General features: G+C 38.7%; 1 long non-coding RNA gene across 1 annotated transcript in view; it reads right to left on the bottom strand.

Annotated features, from left to right (window-relative positions):
• Positions 1-388: 388 nt before the first annotated feature.
• The window catches only part of LOC130014262 (uncharacterized), a 31,522-nt gene continuing 18,346 nt past the window's right edge, over positions 389-13,564 (bottom strand). Inside the window, exon 3 of the long non-coding RNA XR_008789248.1 lies at positions 389-946. This is a non-coding gene — a long non-coding RNA (uncharacterized LOC130014262). The remainder of the gene's footprint in view (positions 947-13,564) is intronic.

The following is a 13,564-nucleotide window of genomic DNA, read 5'->3' as shown; positions in this document are numbered from 1 at the left end:
TATACAGAAACTAACAAAAAAACAAAGTGATTTTTATTTAGTAATTTATTTGTAAATGGAGGCGTAACTTGATCAGAACGTAAACAATAAATTTTGTTTCATTTATATACATACGATATGAACTAATAAATATTTAGGTTTACTAAATACAAACCTAAATAAATTTTGGATTTGAAAAATAGAAATAAATAAACTCGTTATAATAAGATGAAAGCACACATAAATTATTAAATACATATAACATACGTAAAGGGTCTGGAACATTATATGGCAAGCTTAATAGCAACATTAATCTCATACATGTACATTGAAGAATATATTGACGGTCACCTACTTTGGGTAAAGTTAATTTCATAGATTAACATGTTATATCTTATACTCCCTTTGATTGTTAAAATGTTTTTTGATAAAACAGCAGTTTTCTATTGTAAAACTAACATTTGAAAAACATACATACGAGATTCTGAAGTAAATGATATTGTTGTCAAATGTACAATAAAAAAAAATAATTTCATTTACTCTGCCAATAGAATAAGTTATTACAATAAATGACACTGATATATCAAAATGGTTACAGTAATTTGGAACTAGAATGTATAAGTTATACAATAAATGACACTGATATATCAAAATGGTTACAGTCATTTGGAACTAGAATGTATAAGTTATACAATAAATGACACTGATATATCAAAATGGCTACAGTTATTTGGAACTAGAATGTATAAATGACTTCCACCTCACTGATTTGGAATGTAAAATAAAACAATATCTCCAGCACTTTAATTATTATCTAATAATATAATAAAACTTATATTTAAACAATATATAAATAAATATTTAGGTTAATAACCGGCGGAAATAAGTTGGTCCCTGACATAACAAACTTGACTTGTATTATTGGAGGGCTGCACTTGATCATTGTCATATATTCCCAACACAAAGCCTGAAAAGAGAATTAAAATGAATAAATATTTATGATTGACGAGAAAGCAATATGGCAAACCGTTCTACTTATAAACAGGAATCCTTCCTAAGTTCCTTCTGAACGGGTTTAAAAGTGAACACGCTGTTTAGAAGTAACACCATATTCACCATTTTTATACGATTTATTCAATACAACCATGAGATAAATACACGACCATTATTTACATTAATCAGGTAACTTTAGTGTTGGTTATAAGAAGGGTCTTGTGGGGGGTGGGAGATAGCCATAACGTCATTTATTCTAATGTCCAGTGTCATGCCTGACAATGTTCAGCCTGACAATTGACGCTGTAAGTCCTGACAAGTTCGCCCTGACAACCTGACAACCCGCCATGCCTGACGGATTGCTTAGGCTCAACTACGTTATGATCATACAAAAACGTCAAGGGGAGACGGTTCTACCAGGATGGTCGGTAGCGCCGTCATAATTCCTTTTGTCAGGCCAGCTTTAAGAGGTCCTTACCCTAGGCTGACGTAGAGCTATCTGCCGACATCGACGACAGGACGTCCTTTTATAGGCTGCAAGCAGATCTATTGACCAATTACAGGCTCGCATTCTGCCTGACAAGGACTACGTTTTCCTGACAAGTAAACGTTTTACAATAATATGAAAATTAATAAAGATGTTAATAATTAATCATTGCATTACATGTAAGTAACCTATTCTGAATCTAAAATCAAAGTAATGTACAATTAGACCAGCGCAAATACATTAATGAAGAAACACCTAGCCCATGAATCGTGCGTAAGTCTTAGCTTACAGCGACGAGGTCCTAAAGAATTGGAACTACCTAAGAACAGCAAGTAGGCCTACTTCAAAATACTTAATGGATCTAATATAATAATGAGATGTACAAAGTAAGTAACAAAAGTAACAAGCATTGTAAGGTCATGAATTTATTATAATACACCATTAAATTAACGTGAGAATGATCATGTTACTATCACTAACTATCCCTAGCAACCATATTACTACGCCCGTCTCGTCTGACTCGAATGCACACAGCATTCCACGCTAACAATACATTCATATGTGGATATTATTTGAAGTGCTATCGTCCCCTTATATCCAGTCGCATAGTAATACATCATGACATGCCTTACAAATCCGGCTCTAAGTACCGATGTTCTATAATCTAAGATACGACTTGCTGTCGTCAACGTAAGTAGGCTACATTAGGCAAAACAAAATTGTAAACAATGAGAGCGTACGGCTCGTTCTATTTATAGACACAATTAAACCTTTCAACAATGGCAAAGGCAACACTAATATCGTAATAATACCAACGATAAATACTTAACAAATGCAATAATAAAACAATGTGAAGATGTAACGATTGATTATTAACATATGGTACACGGCATTACCAGTGATCAGTGATAATGAAATAATAACAATAATTAAATCTCCCCCCCCCCCTTATATATAACACTCTCCCCACCTTAAATATACACAATTCTCCTGAATTACGTACCAATTAATAAACATCGAATCTCGCGATACGACTAACACAACGTCCAAATAATGTTATTTTAACGTCATACTGATAACTGGGTATTATTTGAAATTATTCCACGATGTAATAAATGTTTAATATCACTAGCACAAACGTAAGCATGCTTTTAATTCTTCTTATCTATACCAGGTAGCTGCACGTTAGAATAATCAGTTCGAAACACAATTTAATTAAACAGTTCTTTCTATAATCGAAGCAACGATGAATGTCCACTGACAGCAAATCCCGACGTAGAACGCGATGAGCGCAAAAACACTTCTCAGTTCTGTAGATTTCTTGTTAAAATATACCATAATTCTTCTGTGAAACGCGCACAATGTTTAGGTTTTTTTTTTTACACAAGTTCTATAATTTCGCAAGGAAGCGACAACGGATTTGTTATTGGTCCAACTGGTCCGATATCCAATCAGTATCATTCTCCCTATGAATAGCTGTTGCTTCCATCATTTTTATCAATGTGACATCTTGATGTTGGGTAACGTTTCCATTTACAATCTTCTTAATCATCTCTTCGTTGCAATGGCGCATCTGGCATACTTGTTTTGAACTGCTGGTTAATGGTGGTCTAGCGGAGCCAGGTAATGACAGCATTTGGTACTTGGCGATGAGGTAGGCACGGTCCCAATTTTGTGTTTGGGCTCGTTGGCTGTTAAGCTGGAAGGCCATCGTTTCAAGTGCAAACAGCTTTTGATCGGGACTAAACTGCTCCCATCCTTGAGGTGGCCAGAAAAATGGCTGTTGCGAAGCTTCTGAGTTTAGTTGGAATCTGGTAACACCTCTCCAGTCTCTTTTAGCGGGTGGTAGGATGGGCATGATACCTCTCTTGAATAACGTCAAGACTCCTTCCTTATCACTGTTTACCTTTCGTGGGTTATACTCAGATACATTGAGTGACAACGCCGGTGAAAGACTACCTGCTGGCGTGTCAAAAACAGCATCGATGTTAGTTACTAGGTTATTGGCGCTAGAAGAGGCTTTAGGAATCAGATCACGTACTACAATGGGTAATTCTTGTAAATCTTGTCGGTTGTTGTTGTTTATATCCATCACAGTGTTCTCACCCGGGAGTTCATGATGACCTAAATCTGTGGTGTCTGCGGAAAGATTTGCTGGATCGTCCGCCTCATCTGCATGTGCTGTGCTGGGGATAGAATCTGTTTCTGCAACTGGAGTACTGGAAACAGGCATCGCCAATGCCCTACTAATGTGCATGAGGAATTCAACCGGAATACCCAGCGTGCCAGATATCTGTGATTCAAGTTTCGGATCCGGTCTTGCCAAAGTTGTCATGATTTCTGGAGGTGATGTTATATTCTCCCCCGCAGCAGGCACTCTTCTGAACAAACTGGTCATGGCCTTGGTGGATAGGTTTGGCGAAATGGAGCACTTGTACCATACTGAGCGTTCCTCGTTAAGTAGGAAGGCCTCAAAACCAACGGGTTTCATGACAATGCTGTGTATGGACAGCGACGTCTCCTCTATTGATGGGTTCTCGGGATCATAGTGAACTTTCTTTGGAGGCGGGGTCCCTTCGTAATCAGGGACAAAACTGCTCTCACAGGGTATGGTAGGTGCTCTGTCTCGTTTGTTCGAAGCTGAATCCCATCCTCTTTCGAAATCTTTCAACTTGGTGCTATTCCCTCTGACGAAGTCAAACCATCCTCGCACCATTTCTCGGGCCTTTCTCGCTTCATCTGACGACCTTGCTGTATTAGAGACAATCCGTAAATAGTCGGTGGGGTTTATGGACAGCCAGAATCCGTTGCTCTCGGAAAAGAACTCTTTGGAGAGTGTGGTGAAAACCTTTGGATGGTCCCTTTGGTAATGGTCTCTCAATTCGGGAACTGACCTCCGAAACAATCTTTCTCTCGGACAAGATGGGCATACCACTCTTAACGCCCCGTGCTCTCTGTTGGCCATGTGGTTCTTCCTCTCCCGGTTCGTCTTAAAGACCATCGTGCACTTCCAACAATTGAATTTTAACTCGGTACTCATTCTGAAACAAATAATTACATAAAGCTTCCGTGGGAGAGTAGTTTAACAAAAATAAACAGGCAATCAGTCAGTCGTCAAGGATAACTGTCACGGAAGGAACCAACACTAAGATGACATAACTTGTAAATAGTGATTTTGACAACACCAGGAACTCAATAGATGTTCAGCCCAAGACCTCGTAACCATCGGGTAAATTAAAGTTGCTACCATCAGCTAAGTTAAAGTTGCTACCGTCAGCTAAATTAAAATTCCACTGTTCTTCAACAGCTACGGTTGGTTTCCTCTGGGTGATCAAGCCAGTTACTCCCAAAATCCCGTGGTACCACATTCACGCCTCCCATGGGCCTTCCGCCCTCAATAATAAAATATAAATTGGTTACTCAAAGAAAGGTTCAGAGGGTTGATACCATAAGTTCACTGTTCACTACATTTCGTTCCTCTTTATCGCATCTCGTGAATCGCTGTATCCAGTTTGGTATATTCCTTCCATGATACAAAGCCAGTTTGTCTATGTGATATACTTTCGGCGACTGCGTTCTACTTCTCTTAACCTTATAAATGACGTCGTTTATTCGTTTTGTGACCAAGAAAGGACCCTTCCAAGGCGATGTAAGCTTCGAACAGACTCCCACTTTTCGAATCGGTTCGTAAATCCACACCGGTTGACCAATAGCTAGATGTCTTCTCTGGGCACGAATGTCATAATGCTTCTTCTGGTATTCCGAGCCCCGTTTTAAGCATCTTCTCGCTACGTCGTGACTCACAGAAAGCTTCTTTTTGAGAGCTTCGATATAATCTTCACTATTTCTCAACACAGGATCGTTCTCTTCGGGTACATTGACAACAGCTTGGAGTGGCATCGTGATTTCTCTTCCCATTGTCATCATGTTCGGAGTTTGAGATGTAGTGGCGTGTACTGATGACCTATAAGCCATCATTACTTGTGGAAGAAACTCGTCCCATCGATATTTCCATTGGATTGTGGCCTTAGTGCTGTTGTTCTGGTTTTGTCAATTTGCAAAAGCGAACACATCTGTTGGAATACTTTTGATTCGAAATTAGTGCCACGGTCTGAATGGAGTTGCAGTGGTGTACCAAACCGACACACAAAGTTGTCTACGAATGCCCTCGTTACTGTTATGGCTTCCTGGTTCGGTAGTGGTACGGCCTCGGTCCATTTGGTAAAGCAATCACACATCGTCAAAACATACCGGTTTCCGCTTGATGTGTTAGGCAGTGGTCCGAATATATCGATCTCAACCCGTTCAAACGGTTCTCCAACCAAGTAACTTCGAAGAGGAGCGCGTTTTCCAGTAGGTTTAACTTTCCTCGAGGCACATTTGTCGCAGGACCTGCAATGATTCTTCACAGATTCATTCATACCCGGCCAGTAAAATCCCATCTTTATCCTCTTAAACGTCTTCTGGGTCCCAAGATGACCTGATGACGGTATGTCGTGCGAATATCGAAGAACCAATTGTTGTTTCGTTGTGGGAACCACTAATTGCAGCCCCCCCCCCCTCTATTTTCTGACTCCCGATTCCGATAAAGTAATCCTCCCTTCAGCACCAAACTTTCCCACTGGGCCCATAAGGTTTTCAGATGCTTGGTGGCGCTCGATATCTCTTCCCAGGTTGGACGATCTTCACCAGCTTCTAAAGCCGTCATTATTCGACAAATATCGGGGTCCGCAATCTGCTGTATCCGTAGCTCTTCAAGACTCCACCCAGTCAATAACTCACTATGGTCTTTGAATTCTTTTTCCTGTTGGCGGGTTACTGCTCTCACTTTTCTGTTATTTTCGTCTGATGTGTAATCTGTTTGTGGCTCACATGTGAGATCACTATCTCGTAGTTCTTGTTCTGTATCATCGTTGTCACCATTGAGATCTTCTTGTCTTTTACAAGATTTACACGGGTTTCTACTAAGAGCATCAGCATTCTGATGTAGATGTCCTGCTCTGTGGGTAACCACTAGGTTGTAGGTCTGTATTTGTTCTAACCACCGCGCAACCTGAGCAGTAGGCGACTTTAAATTCTTCATCCAGCTTACTGCGGCATTGTCAGTACGAAGAAGTACATTTTGCCCATATAGATACGAGTGAAAGTTTTTCAGCGCTGTAACTACTGCTAAGAGTTCTTTCCTCGTTACGCAGTACGATAACTCGTGCTTGGTTAAAGATTTACTCATATAGGCGATCACCTGCTCCTTCCCGTTATTAAGTTGTGATAGGACAGCACCAACAGCAAAACTGCTCGCATCGGTGTCTAAGATGAATTCCAAGCCTGGTACTGGATAAGATAAGATTGGTGAAGATATAAGAGCCTGTCGTAGGCTTTCAAAAGAACGATGACATTCGGGCGTCCATTCGAACCTAGAATTCTTGTCGGTTAATTTATGAAGAGGTCGTGCTATTGTGGCAAACCCGTTTACAAATCGTCTGTAATATGAAGCTAGTCCAAGGAAGCTCTTTACTCGTTTCGAGGTTTTAGGAACATTCCAATTTTTAATTGCTGAAATTTTGTCAGGGTCAGTCTTTATCCCATCCTTGGACACAACATGCCCTAAGAATTTAACACTTTTCTGGAATAAAGTACACTTGCTTGGTTTTAACTTTAGGTTTGCATCTTGTAATCGCTTGAACACGTGTTCAAGTCTCAAAAGTGTCTGTTCAAATGATTTCCCCGGAACAATAATGTCATCCATGTATAACAGACATTCCTCCCACTGCAGACCACGTAAAATATCTTCCATGAGCCGTTCAAATGTGGAAGGAAAATTGGTCAATCCGAAGGGCATAACTCGGAACTGGTAGAGCCTTTTCCTAATCGGTTGGATCCATTCCTATCTGCCAAAATCCAGAGTTCATATCAAGACAACAAAACCATTCCATACCAAAAAGTGAATCAAGACATTCGTCTATACGGGGCAGCGGATAGGCATCTTTTGTTGTTACATCATTTAACAACCTGTAGTCAACACAGAAACGGTGGGTATTATCTTTCTTTGTTACCAAAACAACATTCGAACTCCATGGACTGTTTGAGGGTTCTATAACACCTCGATCTAGCATCTTCTTAACCTCTTCAGATTCTACTTCTCTCTTTCCAATTGGTAACCTTCGAGTTGATTGTCGAATGGGGGCAGCGACTCCAGTATTAATTCGATGTAGTACTCTGTCCGTCCTTCCGAGATCGGCAGACGATTTCGAAAACACATCCCCATACTTTGCTAACAGGAAAGCTAATCTTTTCTGTTCATCTAATCCCAGATGATCTTTACTCCGATTATATAGATCTTCTAAATGCGTTGGAATTTTCGGATTTTCTTCTGTTCCTGATTCTGCTGTAACACTTCTGCATAACCCTGGATGTTCGCCCTCTTCTAAGTATATAGATTCACATTTGCCCAATCTCGCATTTGGATAGACAGTCACCAGCACGTCTTGGAAATTTGTAATTTTAATGGTTCTGGTTTCTGCCTTCATATCGAGGATACCAGTCGTAACGACAAGACTTGATCCTGGTAGTGTTTCGACTAGTCCCAGTTCACTGGTAATTCCACAAGTAGGCGTCCTTACATCAATCAGCATACTGCTCTTTGCTGGAATATGTGTTGTCTGAGTGGCGTAAACTGTGCATACCATTTCTGCTTCTCCACCAATCCAACATGGCACGTAACCCTTCTTCGTTTCCATTCTCATTTTATCGTAGTCCAATTTGTTGACATGCTCCAAGAGAAAATCTTGACCAATAATGGCTGGTGCGAGAATATCGCAAACGAGAACTGGTTGCGAGTAAGTCCCTTCACCTAAAGAAATACTCATCTCAACAATGCCATAAGTGCGTAAATTTTTACCGTTAACGTCTTTCAGGGTCAATTCTGAGTTTCTTAAAGAAGGAACTAGTTCTTGTTTTATTTTCAAAAAATACTCGTAGGACATAATCGTATTAGTGGATCCGCTGTCAATTAAAAAGTGTGTGGGAACATCATTGATTCTTCCAGCTGCATAAAATCCATTATCAAATTTACCGCTTGTCTCACCACATGTGCCTAGCCTGTCATAGTTTTTGGATGATGTTTGGTCAGTTACAGGCCTTGTGTCCCCCATCACCTCTCGGCCTACTGAGATGGCGGTTTGGAGTTTCCCTGATTCTGATTCCTAGGATACTTTGCTTCCCTGTTCTGCCTTTGTCTTTCCGGGCAATGTCGTGCATAGTGTCCTGTCCTATTACATTCGTAACAACGCACACTCGTTCGTCTGTCGTCATCGTTCCGTTTCTCAATTCTTTCTAGTCTATCAATAACATCCTTCAGAACCTTATCTATCCCATCCGTCTTCCTCGTTTCCTCATGACCATAGCCTGATTGTATGTTCACCATTCTAACTGATCGTTTCTTCTCCATTCCGTCACCTAGCATGGTTTCGTATCTCTCAATGACGTCTACCGCCTGTGCAACAGTTCGGCAATCGCGATCTAAACATCTACACTTCATCTCCAATCCTATAATTTTGTAAAGCTGGTTCAAAGCAAGTGCCTCCTGTGCTTTTGCATCAAATTCAGGGTAAGCTCGCTGTGCCATCTGACGCAGGTCGTCTCCCAGCTCAGCGATCGATTCGTCTGTCTTTCGTCTCCTGCCTTCTAGTTTAGTCATCCACCTACCATGTTGTCGAGTACTTCCAAATCGGTGACTTAACTCCTTAACCAACGAAGCATACGTTCTCTTCTCACGCGATGATAAGTTAAGATAGAACCCTCTCGCGGATCCCCTCAAGCTTGCAGCTAAAGTTAACATTCTACATCCCCCCCCCCAACTGCCAAGCTCTGCACAAATCTCGAAATGACTAATATACGCCTCCCAATCTTCAGATCCAGAGAAGGTTTCCGGTCTCATCTGAACAGTTTTCGAAGTTCTGCGTTCCCCGGTTTCATTTACACGATGGACACCAGTCGTTTCCATAATTTGTCCATCATCGCTTGCATCAGAATAAACATCTAGATCATCTTCTTCAACGGACACATCACCCTGACCTAACCCAGGAGCGTCTGGTAAATTTGGTTGAGTTTTAAAAACTATCTCTTCATCGGGCGTCTCAGCCATCGTTTAATATACTTTGTATTATTTAGTTATTATTCTTCTCCCCTGTAACATATTGTAACATATTTACACAAAATTTTATTTACATCACCACCACTCACAAAAGCCGGCGTTGGTTCGTATCACTGGATGCCATTATATCTTCGACATCCCACTTCTGACACCATTGTAACAGTTTGGCCTGCGCTGTTTAGAAGTAACACCATATTCACCATTTTTATACGATTTATTCAATACAACCATGAGATAAATACACGACCATTATTTACATTAATCAGGTAACCTTAGTGTTGGTTATAAGAAGGGTCTTGTGGGGGGTGGGAGATAGCCATAACGTCATTTATTCTAATGTCCAGTGTCATGCCTGACAATGTTCAGCCTGACAATTGACGCTGTAAGTCCTGACAAGTTCGCCCTGACAACCTGACAACCCGCCATGCCTGACGGATTGCTTAGGCTCAACTACGTTATGATCATACAAAAACGTCAAGGGGAGACGGTTCTACCAGGATGGTCGGTAGCGCCGTCATAATTCCTTTTGTCAGGCCAGCTTTAAGAGGTCCTAACCCTAGGCTGCCGTAGAGCTATCTGCCGACATCGACGACATGACGTCCTTTTATAGGCTGCAGGCAGAGCTATTGACCAACTACAGGCTCGCATTCTGCCTGACAAGGACTACGTTTTCCTGACAAGTTAACGTTTTACAATAATATGAAAATTAATAAAGATGTTCATAATTAATCATTGCATTACATGTAAGTAACCTATTCTGAATCTAAAATCAAAGTAATGTACAATTAGACCAGCGCAAATACATTAATGAAGAAACACCTAGCCCATGAATCGTGCGTAAGTCTTAGCTTACAGCGACGAGGTCCTAAAGAATTGGAACTACCTAAGAACAGCAAGTAGGCCTACTTCAAAATACTTAATGGATCTAATATAATAATGAGATGTACAAAGTAAGTAACAAAAGTAACAAGCATTGTAAGGTCATGAATTTATTATAATACACCATTAAATTATTGTGAGAATGATCATGTTACTATCACTAACTATCCCTAGCAACCATATTACTACGCCCATAGAAATATATAAATAGACTAGAATGGCCACGGCAAATCAAAAGACGCTTTCGCGACATGCGCAGATGTCGGCCATACTTGTACATTGATCCTACGCAACAAAATGGCGTCGTTTGATCATGGAAAGGAAAACAAAACTTTTACGTTTTCAGTATCCACCAAAGGGACACAGTGTTTTGCCATTAACTGTACAAATTATCAAAACCCTACATCAAAATTAAATGGAATAACCTTCCACAGGTAAGAAATTCACAATAGTGATTATATTATTTTAAGAACCCAGAATGTTAGCGTTCAGACTTCAGCGTCCTGTGTCAACTGTGTGTTCTACTTCTAGGCTGGCCTACTGTTCAGTGTTCGTGTTGTCGTACACTAATAGTTTATTTTTAATACGGTATTATTATAATAATGTAGATCCTCTAACACTGTTGACCTAGTCTAGGCCTACCGCTTACTAAACATAGCCAATCGTATCTTTTTTAGAGGTTACCCCGTAAAGCAGCCTATGATGTAAGTTGACTTGTAGTGTTGTTGTTGTAGGCCTAGTTGTACTTTCACTTATTATTTAGGCCAGAGTCACGAGAGTGAGTAGGCCTAATCAGAATGAATTTTACTAATTTTAGTTCAAATTCACAAATTGTACAAAAAAAGCTACTTTCCCGAACTAACCACGAAACTCCCTATCATTCGCTTGTATTTGTAATGTCACTGAGTGATGACTGTTGTCCACTTGACCCTTTGTGTTTGTAAATTTAGCCTATTTTTTTAGAGTATTAGTGAAGTTTAGTATTAATACATGTACTATTATTATAATACTATTACTAGCCTACAGTAGTGTGAGTAGCATACTATAGGCTACAGTACCTCGTGAGTTAAAGTATAGTATAGATGTAGGACAGCTTACTGGTTATATGTTAAAGTCATATTATTTATTATGGTACTTGAATGAACTTTTAATAATCTAACCAACCTAGCAATTTAAATTTAACTAAATGAAATGAAACTTACAAAACAAGTTTGTCGTAATTAAAATTAACAATGGGCTGGTAAAATATAAACACATTTTTGCTTTAAATTAGATTTCCCAATAAACAGAAGGAGCTGAATAGATTTTTAATGTGGGAGAGAAACTGCAGAAGACGAGACAAAAAGCCATCGATTCGATCTCTCTTGTGCAGCGTTCATTTTAATAATGACTGTATGGATAGAACTGGACAAATCGTAAGATTAAAGAATGATGCAATACCGACAAATTTTGATGTGCCAGAACACTTACAGGTAAACAAATTACAAACTTTTATTAACTCATAATTTATAGCAGATAATAGTGACCCCCCCCCCCCAAAAAAAAAAAAATTATGAAAATAGACTTTTTGCTTTCCATTGCACATAAACAGTAAATTTATTACAATGTATGAATAGGCTTATATTATATTTTTCATTGTCTGTATCAAATTTCATGTCATACAATTTCATATAATTATATACATTATGCAATGAGCTAAATCTTCATATTGCAGGTCTTTTTTTAAGCCAGAAATGTTTTATAAAGTTTTAATTAGACATTTATTAACACAACAAGACCATAATAAACTCTCGATGCCATAGGATATATCTGATAATTAAGTGGATTAGGATAGTTTGAAGCCATATTTTAATTTAATTCATAAGTGGTGAAGCAAGGCTAAGCTTTGAACAATTAATGCACACATTGTGTCAAACCTTGGAACAATTTGAATGAAATTTTCAATATATTCATTTTGCATTCACTATTTTCGAACTATTATACATGTAGTAAGAAGGCCAGCTCTGTATCGAAATCATTCATGTCATAAACCATTATTCAATTCTCATATATATACATAAGCCTACATTTATCATTCATCTGAATTATGGCATGTATCAGTGGTAAGTATATCTTATACATACTTCATTCTTATCAAAACATCAGTCATATTAACAAAGCTGGTTTTAGGTTGGGATAGGCCTACATTTATCATTCATCTGAATTATGGCATGTATCAGTGGTAAGTATATCTTATACATACTTCATTCTTATCAAAACATCAGTCATATTAACAAAGCTGGTTTTAGGTTGGGATACATCCGGTTAAGAGCTGGAATTATAAAGTAATTTGCAATAAGCGATTGCCATGCAAGATTCCCACATTTTGAAAGAGTTGGACAAAGAACAAGCTAAAAACGAATGTGATTTTTTGTGCAATGAGTTTGCATTTAACTTTGGTGGCTACAGGAATGAAATGTCAATGCGAAGGGATGATTCTGATTGTTATTTGCAAAGTTTCTGTAGTATAATAGCAATACATCCTTGAACAGTGTTATAGGAAGATGCAGGTTCGAAACCAGCCAGGAACTCATTTTCATATTCATTATCATCCATTTTTCATTCATTTCATTCATATTCAGCCATCAGTGTTAAATTCATCAATATCTCATCTCTGTTTTGACCCTGAATCAATTTTGTCTTTTTTTAGTTTCAAAAATATGGGACAAGAATAAGTTTGTTACTACAAGATGATTTCACATTTTGTATTCTTTTTTTGTGTTTGTATTCTTTTGATCAATTATATATCTTGATCACTTTTTTAATTTCAGACAATTTCTTTTGGTGAACGACAAAGCAATAACTCAAAAAGAGCGAAACTTGAAGATGTAGAACCACATTTTGAACCAATAAGTACATGTATATCAAGTTCAGACAATTTGTACCACAAGAAGGTAAATGTATATTTTAACATTATCGAAGAAATATATCTAAAACTTAAATTTTCATACAGTATTACATATTTATACCAGGGAGCAGGGCCATCTTGCGTTAATTTCTTTAGATTTAATAATAATAAACCGGTTACAGTACCA

Source organism: Patella vulgata, chromosome 1, assembly GCF_932274485.2.
Source record: "Patella vulgata chromosome 1, xgPatVulg1.2, whole genome shotgun sequence".
In the NCBI taxonomy this organism is placed as follows: Eukaryota; Metazoa; Mollusca; class Gastropoda; family Patellidae; genus Patella; species Patella vulgata.
The sequence above is the reverse complement of the archived record's forward strand: the minus strand, read 5'-3'. Positions and strand labels throughout refer to the sequence as shown.